Source organism: Aquarana catesbeiana, linkage group LG13, assembly GCF_042186555.1.
Source record: "Aquarana catesbeiana isolate 2022-GZ linkage group LG13, ASM4218655v1, whole genome shotgun sequence".
NCBI lineage: Eukaryota > Metazoa > Chordata > Amphibia > Anura > Ranidae > Aquarana > Aquarana catesbeiana.
This window is the reverse complement of record NC_133336.1, coordinates 197,581,716-197,594,537: the sequence shown is the minus strand read 5'-3', so window position 1 is coordinate 197,594,537 and position 12,822 is coordinate 197,581,716.

Genomic DNA, 12,822 nt, shown 5'->3' with positions numbered 1-12,822 from the left:
ACCATCAGGAACCCTCCTGTCACGAATGTCACATCTATCCCAATTCAGGTGGTCAGACACTATAGCTAGCTACTGTGTGCTTCACCTATAGCAGCCCCCTTTCCCTTAAGGTAAGCAGGCCTACTGGTACTTGGTTGCCCCCAGGACTTATACACAATGCTATAGTGCCTGGCCACCACACCAGGGCAGACGCGAACAGAGCAAACAACAGACTACTTGCAGTTTAGCAGATAGATAGCGTGGTTCTAAGACGGTCCAGGTAATAAGGCAGGCTGAGTTCAGGGAATAGTCCAATATCCAATCCGGGTCATAAACAGGGAAATCCAACAGCAAAGCAGGGCAAACAAACGGGAGGCTTGATCAGGAACAATGCAGGTAACTCTGTCTCTATCACAAGCAAGGGATAGAGTGTTTGGTTTGCTTATATCAGGTGACTGACCAGATCAATCACCTTGCAAGTGAACACAGACAGGGAGAATGCAACAGCCAACACCCGGATGCTGGAATGAGGTGCACTAAGTGATCCTGACATTAACCCAACCCCCGAGGAGGGGCCCCTGGACCCCCAAAGACAAGCTGGACATCCAGCATAGGACCATCAGACTGGGCAGAGGTCCGTGGATCCACGAGGTCAGGCTGGTTAGCAGGGGACGTGTCACAGGGGTCAAGCCGTACAGCTGAAACACGAGCGGAATACAGAGATTCCTGAAAAAAAGGTTGAAAGCCCCACCTGGCTGAATGAGGAAGTTTATCCAAAGGGTGGATTGAACCTCTTAGACCAGTCAGAATTGGTGTAGTAGAAGTAGGGTGAGGCCAGGTTACAGAAAGCCCTGAATAAGAAAAAGCAGGAGGCTCAATGGACATGGGCTGGACCGGCACAATTGATGCAGTGGCTGACCGAGCTGAATCGCCAAGCGCAGCGACTGTCTGAATCGCATCACCAGAGAGTCCAGAATAAGAAAAAGCAGGAAGTTCAATGGGCATGGGCTGGACTGGCATAACTGATGCAGTGGCTGACTGGGCCGCATCGCCAGGTGTAGCAACAGTGGAACTTGTGGACAAGTTAGTCTGGCTGTGCGTCCAAGGGAGTTTAGTGACAGGCAAAGGTAGGGGTAATCCAGAGGACTTGACTTCTGAGGACTTAGAGGAAGTTTCCAAACAGGGTTCAAGGCTACGAGACTACGGATAAGCTTGGTTTCTAGGAGGAGAGGGTTCAGGCTGTGGCAATTGGCTGGAGAGGTGACCTGTAGAGAGTTCAATAGACTTGTCAGAGCCTTTTGTTATAGCAGAGTCATATAAAGGCACATGGTTATGTAAACTGTAGTCACATTTGCATACGTTGTCATGATCAGGATCTGAATAGGACTGTAATAGAGGCACGTGACTGGTACTGGCCACACAAGAGTTATACATGGGCAATTGGTCAGCGGTTTTAATGCAATTCTGGATGCAGGTCTGGGACCAGGAGGCAATCTCCTCTGCAGCCCAGTCTATGTGCGGGTTGTGAAGTTTAAGCCAGGGATACCCCAAGATAAGGGGCTAAGCAGGAGAAGAGATCAGGTAGAAGCTGATTTATTCCCTGTGAAATTCTCCAATGGTCAGGGTAATAGGTACCGTGCACAAGGTCACCAGACCCATGGACAAGGGAGAATTATCAATGGCTAAGACTGAGAAGGGTCTGTGTACCTTAGTCACCGGAAAATGTAGAATGTGTGCTAGGTCCCTATCAATGAAATTGCTAGAAGCACCAGAATCAATGAAAGTGGAGAGGTGGTGAGAAAACTTGACAGAACTAAGTTGTGCAGCAACAAATAAGCCATCTCTGAGGGAAACAGACACAGTATGGTCTATAGAAGCAGACCCCACCCTCACTAGACTCATGGCGTTTCTCGGCTTATTAGGACAGCTAGCGACAAAGTGGCCGTGGTTGCCACAATATAAGCAGAGACCCTGAGATCTCCTTCTAGCCTTTTCCCCAGGGGATAAATGGGTAGCACCAATTTGCATGGGCTCATCCTCCTGGGGAGGCTGAGAGGGCTCAGGAAATGAAGAAAATGTGGACAGCATACTAGGGGGCATAGAAACAAACCTCTCTGTATGCCTTTCCCGTAAACGCCTGTCTATACGGTTGGCTACTTGCATGGCTTTATTCAAAGACTTTGGTTCAGGGTAGTGCACTTAGGAGTTTTTGATGGAGTCTGATAAGCCTAACCTGAACTGGCTTCTTAGAGCTGGGTCATTCCACCCTGAGTCAGGTGCCCAGCGGCGGAAATCAGAACAGTATTGTTCAGCGGTGCGTTTATCCTGACGTAAAGACCTATGGTTAGCTTCACCTAAATCTAAGGCCTTGAAAAATTCTTCAACTGACCCTCTGGGTCATCTGCGGGGAGACTAAACGCCCAAGACTGGGGATCCCCTTGCAACCATATAATAATCAGGCTGACCTGCTATGTTTCAGAACCAGAGGGATATGGCTTAAAGTGATTGTAAAGCTACGTTTTTTAAATTTTTTAAAATAACAAACATGTCATACTTACCTCCACTGTGCATTTAGTTTTGCACAGAGTGGCCCCGATCCTCGACTTCTGGGGTCCCTCTGCGGCTCTCGCGGCTCCTCCCGCATCGTATAACCCCCTAGGAGAAGCGCTCTCCCAGGGGGTTACCTTGCGGGCTCGCTCCTGAGTCCAGCATTCGGCGTCCTAAGACGCCAAATGTAGGACTCGGCCCCGGCGCCCGTGTCATTGGATTCGATTGACAGCAGCGGGGGCCAATGGCTGCACTGCTATCAATCTATCCAATCAAGAGCCGGAACCCCGGGCAGAGGAAGAGCGCTTTTCCACCGTGGAAAATTCCAGGGCCCAGGTGAGTAAAACGGGGGGCCTCTCACTAGAAGAAGTTTTTTCACCTTAATGCATAGGATGCATTAAGGTGAAAAAACACGAGGGTTTACAACCCCTTTAAGCTTAAAGTATAGCATACAACTATTTCTAAAGTTAGAAAACACATGGGGGGTCACCAGAAAAATGGTCAGAAGGGTTAACTTTGGGCTTTGGCTCCTGTGTTACTGTTGGAGGTGCGTTTACACGCACAGACAGTTTCTGGACTTGGCGTGTCAGTTTGCAAATTTACTCAGCAAATAAACGGGCCTGTGCAGAGTCCATCTTCACAGAAATTTTTTGTTAAAGGCTTGTGATAATGTCACGAATGTCACATCTACCCCAATGCAGGTGGTCAGACGCTATAGCTAGCTACTTTGTGCTTCACCTGCTTTGTGCTTAATATCTTTATAAATGTTATTGGGTCTGGGATCAAAAGTAACATTTCTGTCTTTGCAGATGACACCAAGCTATGCAGTGGAATAACGTCCTTACAGGATGTCTCCAATTTACAAGCTGACCTCAATGCTCTGTCTAATTGGGCGTCTATGTGGCAGATGAGGTTTAATGTTGAGAAATATAAAGTTCTGCACTTGGGGGCTAAGAATATGCATGCATCACATGCTAGGGGGAGTACAACTGGGGGAATCCATAGTGGAGATGGAGAAGGATCTGGGGGTTTTGGTAGATCATAAGCTCAATAACAGCATGCAATGCCAAGATGTGGTTTCCAAAGCGAGCAAAGTCCTTTCTTGTATTAAGAGAGGTATGGACTCCAGAGAGAGAGATATCATTTTGCCCCTGTACAAATCATTAGTAAGACCTCATCTGTAATATGCAGTTCAGTTTTGGACACCAGTTCTCAAAAAGGATATCGGGGAACTGTAGAAAGTGCAGAGAAGGGCAACCAAACTGATAAGAGGCATGGAGGAGCTCAGCTATGAGGAAAGATTAGAGGAACTGAATTTGTTCACTCTTGAGAAGAGGAGAATAAGGGGGGATATGATCAACATGTTCAAATATATAAGGCGTCCATATAGTGAACTTGGTGTTGAGTTATTCACTTTACGGTCAACACAGAGGACAAGGGGGCACTCTTTACGACTGGAGGAAAAGAGATTTCATCTCCAAATACGGAAAGGTTTCTTCACAGTAAGATCTGTGAAAATGTGGAATAGACTCCCTCCAGAGGTGGTTCTGGCCAGCTCAGTAGATTGCTTTAAGAAAGGCCTGGATACTTTCCTAAATGTACATAATATAACTGGGTACTAACATTTATAGGTAAAGTTGATCCAGGGAAAATCCGATTGCCTCTTGGGATATCAGGAAGGAATTTTTTCCCCTGCTGTAGCAAATTGGAGCATGCTCTGCTGGGGTTTTTTGCCTTCCTCTGGATCAACTGTGGGTATAGTATTGGGTATATTGGATTGTAGGATATTTTTTTTTTTTTTTTTTTATGGTTGAACTGGATGGACTTGTGTCTTTTTTCAACCAGACTAACTATGTAACTATGTAACCTATAGCAGCCCCCTTTCCCTTAAGACAAGCAGGCCTACCGGTACTTGGTTTCCCCCAGGACTTATACACAATGCTATAGTGTCTGGCCACCACACCAGGGCAGACGCGAACAGAGCAAAAAACAGACTACTTGCAGTTTAGCAGACAGATAGCGTGGTTCTATGACAGTCCAGGTAAAAGGCAGGCTGAGTTCAGGGAATAGTCCAATATCCAATCCGGGTCATACACAGGAAATCCAATCTGGGTCATACACAGGGAAATCCAACAGCAAAGCAGGGCAGACAAACGGGAGGCTTGATCAGGAACAATGCAGGTAACTCTGCCTCTATCACAAGCAAGGGATGGAGTGTTTGGTTTGCTTATATCAGGTGATTGACCAGATTAATCACCTTGCAAGTGAACACAGACAGGGAGAATGCAACAGCCAACACCCGGATGCTGGAATGAGGTGCACTAAGTGATCCTGACATTACCCCCCCCCCCCTGAGGTGGGGCCCACGGACCCCCAAAGACAAGCTGGACATCCAGCATAGGACCATCAGACTGGGCAGAGGTCCGTGGATCCACGAGGTCAGGCTGGTTAGCAGGGGACATGTCACAGGGGTCAAGCCGTACAGCTGAAACACGAGCGGAATACAGAGAGCCCTGAAAAAAAGGTTGAAAGCCCCACCTGGCCGAATGAGGCAGTTTATCCAAAGGGTGGATTGAACCTCTTAGACCAGTCAGAATTGGTGTAGTAGAAGTAGGGTGAGGCCAGGTTACAAAAAGCCCTGAATAAGAAAAAGCAATAGGCTCAATGGACATGGGCCGGACCGGCACAATTGATGCAGTGGCCGACCGAGCTGAATCGCCAAGCGCAGCGACTGTCTGAATCGCATCACCAGAGAGTCCAGAATAAGAAAAAGCAAGAAGTTCAATGGGCATGGGCTGGACTGGCATAAATGATGCAGTGGCTGACTGGGCCGCAAAAAACAGACTACTTGCAGTTTAGCAGACAGATAGCATGGTTCTATGACAGTCCAGGTAAAAGGCAGGCTGAGTTCAGGGAATAGTCCAATATCCAATCCGGGTCATACACAGGAAATCCAATCTGGGTCATACACAGGGAAATCCAACAGCAAAGCAGGGCAGACAAACGGGAGGCTTGATCAGGAACAATGCAGGAAACTCTGCCTCTATCACAAGCAAGGGATAGAGTGTTCGGTTTGCTTTCAACCGGTGACTGACCATCAATCACCTTGCAGGTGAACACAGACAGGGAGAATGCAACAGCCAACACCCGGATGCTGAAATGGGGAGCAGGATCCTGACACCTCCATTGTTGAAGTGCATGAGAGTGAAAAGGGAATGTCATTCAAATGTCAAAAGAAAAATAGGGTGTTAATAGATTCAAATTATTTTATTTTTCATCTCCTTTATGTGCCCAAAAATGTTTGTGAACCTTAGGCATAGTGTCTATGGGTTCCTTTGTAAAGGGGTGTTAGACCAGCTCCTAGTTTGGTCACTAGGTGGCGCCCTTACCCAAGTTATAAATAGTGGGTTAAGTTGGAGAGTAATGCCCCGTACACACGAGCAGAAATTCCGCCAGCAAAAGTCCGATGAGAGCTTTTGGTCCGAAAATGCGACCGTGTGTATGCTCCATCGGACTTATGCTGGCGGAATTCCAGCCAGCAAAAGATTGAGAGCAGGTTCTCAATTTTTCGGTCAGAAAAAGTTCCGATCAGAAATTTCGATCGTCTGTACCAATTCCGACACGCTAAATTCCGACGCATGCTCGGAAACATTTCGATGCATGCTCGGAAGCACTGAACTTCATTTTCACGGTTCGTCGTAGTGTTGTACGTCACCGCGTTCTTGACGGTCGAAAGTTCGGCTTTTGTGTGACCATGTGTATGCAAGCCAAGCTTGAGCGGAATTCCGTCGGAAAAACCATCCAAGATTTTTCCGACGGAACTTCCGCTCGTGTGTACGGGGCATAAGTCAGTCTGGTGGGAAGTTTGAAGAAGAGAGGAGATAGTCGTATAGCTGGTCCCTATAGGACTAGGTGGGGAATGCTTAGGAGTCCTGATGCCCGAGAAGCATTGAAAACCAAATGGACTCGTCTCTGATTTCATGGGTGGCCTATCCCGAAACTGGTACCGGCTCAAGTGTTGTGTCAAGGTACAGTGCATGTTTTGGTGAACTGAATACTTTAATGCTCCCTCAGGGAGGGGGGACCCACACTAATGTAGAAATTGGGCAAGAGGCCTGTTAGTGGTACAGAATATAAACAAAAAAGTCAGTGCTACTACCCATACATCACATAAAAAGCAGAGCTCCCGGGTGCTCGATCCAGAGTCGCTGGCTGAGTAGAGAAATGAGGAAAAGATGATCCGCACTCTGGTGATTGCTCTTAAAAAATGTTGTATTTATTAACAAGCCACAGTGACCAAACGCAAATGAGACAGTTGACGTGTTTCAGCCTATAAGGCCTTAGTCATAACCACATTACAGACATGAAACTTTGAAATAAATAGTAGCTCTAAGGATCACTGGCTCCACCCATTAATTGTCTTAATTGACTGCAGGCAATTATCCAAAAAAGGGGAATCAGCTATACTGCATATAGGGTGATCCATATGTATGTATGTTAGTGGTACCCAGGAATGCAATGTTGTGCCAACATTTTCTTGTCCCTGCCTACAGTATGTTTATTATACTTACTAATTACAGAAGTTTCAACTGCTCCTATAAGTTGGTGGAATGGTAGGATGAAGTTTTAGCTGCAGTTATGGTTAATGACAATTAAATCATGTTAAAGAAGTCATCTTGTTTTATCAACTCCAAAGGAAGCCATCTTGCTGTGTGCTAGTGGCCATGGAAGAAGCCATTTGTTTCGTGGTACCGACCATAACAGGATTCATCCTGTTTTAAAAGCCACCAAAGGAAGCCATCTTGTTTTGTGGTTTCAGCCATTGAAAGGGCCATCTTGTTTTATGGTAGCAGCCATGGAAGGGGCCATCTTGTTTTGTGGTGTAAATTGGTGGAATGGTAGAGCAAAGTTTTAGCTGCAGTTATGGTGCATGCCAGGGAATCCTCTAAGAACTTAGTCCAAGTCCATGTAGACTCCTTTTTGTGTCCCTATTCTGTTCTGTAACATTGTTTTTTTTCATTTTAGAACCCATGATACACTCACTTTCAGACGTGTCCACCATCTTCATTACTGCTGATGGAGCAAGAGATTGTATATATGGCCTGAGAGGTCATGGCTACATCCATCTCCCGCTCAACGTTGAGGTCCATGGGTTCATGGTTTGTGTTTTACTTGAATTAATGGGGAATTTTGGGAATGCCATAAGACTTTTGGAGGAGTAGGACAAGATAATAACATTGTGGTATGTATGCAGAAATAACTTCGAGAGTCAGCGAGATGGTGAGAGTGGAGATTAATGACTCGTGATTAGTGTAGCGCCTGTGCGCCTTTCTGTGGTATATAGGGACCTCGGTATATGGAGTAAAACATTTCGTCTCCAAGGCCCTCTCACAATGATTTATTGAGTAAGCGGTAAAGAGATAAAAAAAAATCTATATTAATAAAGCAAAGATGTCTCCATTGTACAATTTTAGTCCCTTGCTGAAATTCAAAAAAAAATTCTAGAAAATAAATCAATGCATTGCTCGGGGCTTATATGCTGCAATTGTTCATATACACTATGAAAGACAAAACAGTTTTGCATTTTTTGGGGATAATAATAATTAATTTTGATTTGATAGCTCCAAAACAAAGCCCTCTCATTTTGTGATACCAGCCATGGATGGGGCTAACTTGTATCGTGGTAGCAGCCATGGATGAAGCCATTTTGTTTTGTGCTACCAGCCATACGAGAATCCACACTGTTTCTGATACTACCTATTAAAGATGCCATCTTATTTTTGATATCACCGAAGGAAGCCATCTTGTTTTGTATTTCTAGGCATGGATGGGGCCATCTTGTTTCTGGTATCAGCCCTTAAATAAACCATCTTGTTTTGATAGCCTCAAAGGAAGCCACCTTGTTTTGCAGTTCTAGCCATGGAAATGGTTATCTTGTTTTGTAGTAGCAGCTATGAAAAGGTCATCTTGTTTTGTGATTCCAGACAAGGGAAGTTGACACCAAGAAGCCATCTTGATTTTGGTGCCAGTTTTAAGAAGCCATCTTGTTTTATCAACTTCAACAAAACCATTTGTTTTGTGGTACCAAGGCCAACTATAACAAAAGCCATCTTGTTTTGATAGCCCCAAAGGAAGCCATCTTGTTTTGTGGTTCCAGCCATGGAAAGGGCCATCTTGTTTTATGGTAGCAGCCATGGAAGGGGCCATCTTGTCTGTGGTTCCAGGAACGGGGCCATCTTGTTTTGTGGTAGGTGCCACAAAAAAGTCATCTTGTTTTGTGGTACCAATCATCAAAGAAGCCATCTTGTTTTAATAACCTCCAAAGGAAGCTATCTTGTATGGTAGCAGCCATGAAAGGGGCCACTTTTGTTTTGTGGTTCCAGATGTGAGGACATTATGTTTAGACATCTTACTTCTGATACCAGCTGTTAAATAATTCATCTTGTTTTGATAACTCCAAACGGATGTTCTCTCGTTTTGTGATTCCAGTCATGGAAGGGGCCCTTTTGTTTTGAGGTAACTGTCATGGAAAAGGCCATTTTGTTTCATGCTCCACCCACTTCTGTAGTTTTCAGCAGGCAGCCTGTTGGGGGTGGAGTCTGAATGGCCCCTCCCACAGGGCTGCTCTCTGCACAGCGATGATGTCACTACTACTTTTACAAACTAATATCTGGGTTTGTAAAGGCATTTGGTGCTCACAAATTAGAATGATATCCTTTGTGGCTATTGAGAAATCTATTTAAATGAAACTTTTCTTGCCTGAAGTTCAGCTTAGCGAGAGATTAAAATCACCCGTGTAGCTAATCCCACATTTGCTAAATTAGTGCCAAGACATATACCGAATACAAATTCACTAATGACAATTTATGCTGGTTCTGTTCCCAAGCCCGCATTCCACCCATAACTGTGGGGCCGCAGTTTAAAATGTATTTAGCGAGGAGCTGCATATGAGCGATGAAGTTGTCTCGGCGGGAGGCGACTACCCTACTGGAGGAGGGCGAAGGGTCAACAATGCTACTTGACCGGCTAAAATGCCTCGGAGATGTTGACTTGTGCGCGCTGGTCCCCAGATAGAGAAAAAACAGACGAATGCCAGCATTAGGATGATGCAGGGAATGTGCTTCACAGCTGGGGCTCCCGTTATGAGATGCAAATCGAGCAGATGGGAGGTAGGATGCGGCTTAATTACCCGGAGGGGGGGTGGGGGATGCCGGCCTCTCACAGTCCTCCATCCGTTGACTCAATCACAAGCAGCTACAAAAAAATGTCTCTGCTTAAAGGGAAACGATAATCCTTTCATGTGCGATCAATATACAATAGTCTTATCAATGTGCGTTAAAGCTGAACCCCAGGCAGATATAAAAGGCACAAACGAATGCAGTTCTGTAATCATGAATCCATCATTAAATGTATTTTCTCAATACAAGCAGTATAAGAATGTGAATGAATGTGACCTGATATCAGCCTATTGCAGACACTGTACAGCAGGGCTGGTGTATGAGAGGATAAAGCAGCATGAGGAGCCAATTAGTTCAGAAGCATGCTGATAGGAGGACAGAGCAGAGTGACAAAGAATTGAGTTCATTACTGTGCTGCCTCTCCTTTCATTGTCCAGACCTAGATTGGGGGCTTGTCCGGGATAACCTGGCCGGACCCAGAGGAAGTGGGTTGAATGATGCTGGCCCTCAGACCGAGGACATCTAGTGGCAGAAAAAAGTGCTGCAGGGGAAATCTCAGTATTGAAGGTGAATATTTAAACAAAAGCTGATTTTGTTTTTTAATCTTTTTAACAAGCTATTCATTTTTCTATAGGTATTTTTATGGAGTTCTGCTTTTTAGTGTACCAGGCAAACAGGTAAATACACAATGATTTCTAATTCTGTTCAGCCTTTCTGGTGATTTACACACTGCACTGCAAGTGACATATTCCCTAATTTATAGGCTATAATGCAGGCGCTTTCATACAATAAGGTGTGCAAGCCTTAAGGCAGCCCATCAATTTTTTTATTGGATTAATGCATGAAAAACTGGGCCTGCACTATTTTCCGCAACGGTGCACGCTACTGTGCACGCAATATGTGTTGTGATGGACTTTACTGCAGGCGCATTGGCAGCTACTGTACCTGTGCATTGGGTTAGCATTCCTAAAGCGGACCTAAAGCTCACTTCTGCTCCAGCAATGTGATGTGCTGGAGCTCCACCATTGGTGCCAACATCTTTGCCCTGGCTTCTTCTGTATACAGGGCTGCCTTAATTGGCTAGTGCGGGATGATGTAACTGCTGTGTATGCGCATTGGAATTCATTCATCCCAGCACCAAGGTGTGTTGAGAATGAATAATGGGATGCACATGTGCATTAATTCCAGCATCAAGACATGCCGAGAATATACACTGAGATGTGAGTTTCTCTTCTGCAATAAAGAGCCCACCTGGTCACATTTTATTTTTACTTTTTATTTTAGTTCCACTTAAAGCTACACAAGTGTTAGGCGTGGTCAGTCAAGCCACCATGCTGTCCAGTGTGCACTGACTAAATACACATAAACACAGTTTGTGGGCACCTGATCATCGCACCTAAATAAACTTGGTGCACATTCCATTGCAAAGCCATAGGCATTAATATGGAGTTTGTGGCTATACCAGCCTCCACTTTTCCATTTCTCACAAGATTTTGGAGCGCATCTGTAGGAATTTGTGTCCCTTCAGCCAAAAAGAGGATTTGTGAGGTCAGGTACTCACACTGGACTAGGAGACCTGGCTCACAATGGGTGTTCCAAATCATCTCAAAGTAAACTGAGGTCAGGGCTCTGCTCAGGTCATTTAAAGTTTTCTACACCAAACGGGTCAAAGGTGTTTAGTAGGGTTAAGGTTTGGGCTTTGTGTATGCCACTCAAGTGTCTCCATACCAAACTGGTTAAAGATGTTCAGTAGAGTTGAGGTCAGGGCTCTGTGTAGGCCACTTAAGTTCTCCCACACCAAGCTGGTTAAAGATGATCAGTAATGTTGAGGTGAGGGTTCTCTCATACCAAGCTGATTTAAAAATGTTCAGTAGGGTTGAGGTAAGGGCTCTGTGTAGGCCACTCAAGTTCCTCCATACCAAGATCAAGGTGTTCAGTATGGTTGAGGTAAGGGCTCTGTGTAGGCCACTCAAATTCTCCCACACAAAGTTGGTTAAAGGTGTTCAGTAGGGTTGAATTCAAAGCTCTGTGTTGGCAACTCGAGTTCCTCCATACCAAGGACTGAGGTCTGGGCTTTGTGAAGGCCATTTGCGTTCTTCCATACCAAACTTGTTACATTTTTCACCAGGGCTTAGGGAAGGATTATGTGTAGGCCACTCTAGTTCCTCCACATAAAACTGATCAAGCCATATCCTTATGGAGCTGACTTTGTACACAGGGGAACAGTCAAGCCGAAACAGAAACACACTATTGTTTCTATGTGTATGATTTGGTCTTACCAGTGCCTTTTTACTCTGTAAACACTTGAACACAATCAATTGTAGGGGGACCCACACCATGGGAAGGTGTGATAATCATGTGTGCACAATTCTTGCCCCTATTGCCCACATATGCATATGCAGTCACAACCTGTACAAAGAAACCGGGCTTCTACAGCAACAAATTGCTAGGACTAACCTCAATTCCCCATATCTCTAATGACACGTACATTTCCTTATCCATCGGATGAACGTTGGCAACTAGTGACTCACAGGAAGGAAGGTGTTAACACAGCAGGCTCGACACCCCGCTAATGCACACTTTTATGCCTTCAGGGCTTTAGAAAGTCGTTCCCATCCAGTCAGACATGACTTATTGCAGATGTCTATGAAGGCAATAAGCAGCTCGGTAATATTTTAATGGAAAAAAGGGCATATTTTTCATGTAGCAAATGTGGCAATTTCACAGAGAAGAGAGAAGCAATTTCCTTCTCTTGTTCAAAGGAGACATTTTTAGTAATAGAGGCAGCACGTCCCTCTTCTTCCTCTTCTGATTGCTCGGTGAACCCCCCTTAGGTCTAACCTATTAACTGGCAGAGGACAAGAAAACTTGCATAATATCTTGTGATATTAAGTCAGCTGAGCAGGCGGGGGGGCATTGAGGATGGACAATCTGTAGTCACCTGCAGCAACCAATTAAAATCTCCTAAAGTGGACCTTGTCTGCAATTTTAAAAGAGAGCTGTAGTCTTTTATATATACAGTATCTCACCAAAGTGAGTACACCCCTCACATTTTTGTAAATATTTTATTATATCTTTTTATGTGACAACACTGAAGAAATGACACTTTGCTACAATG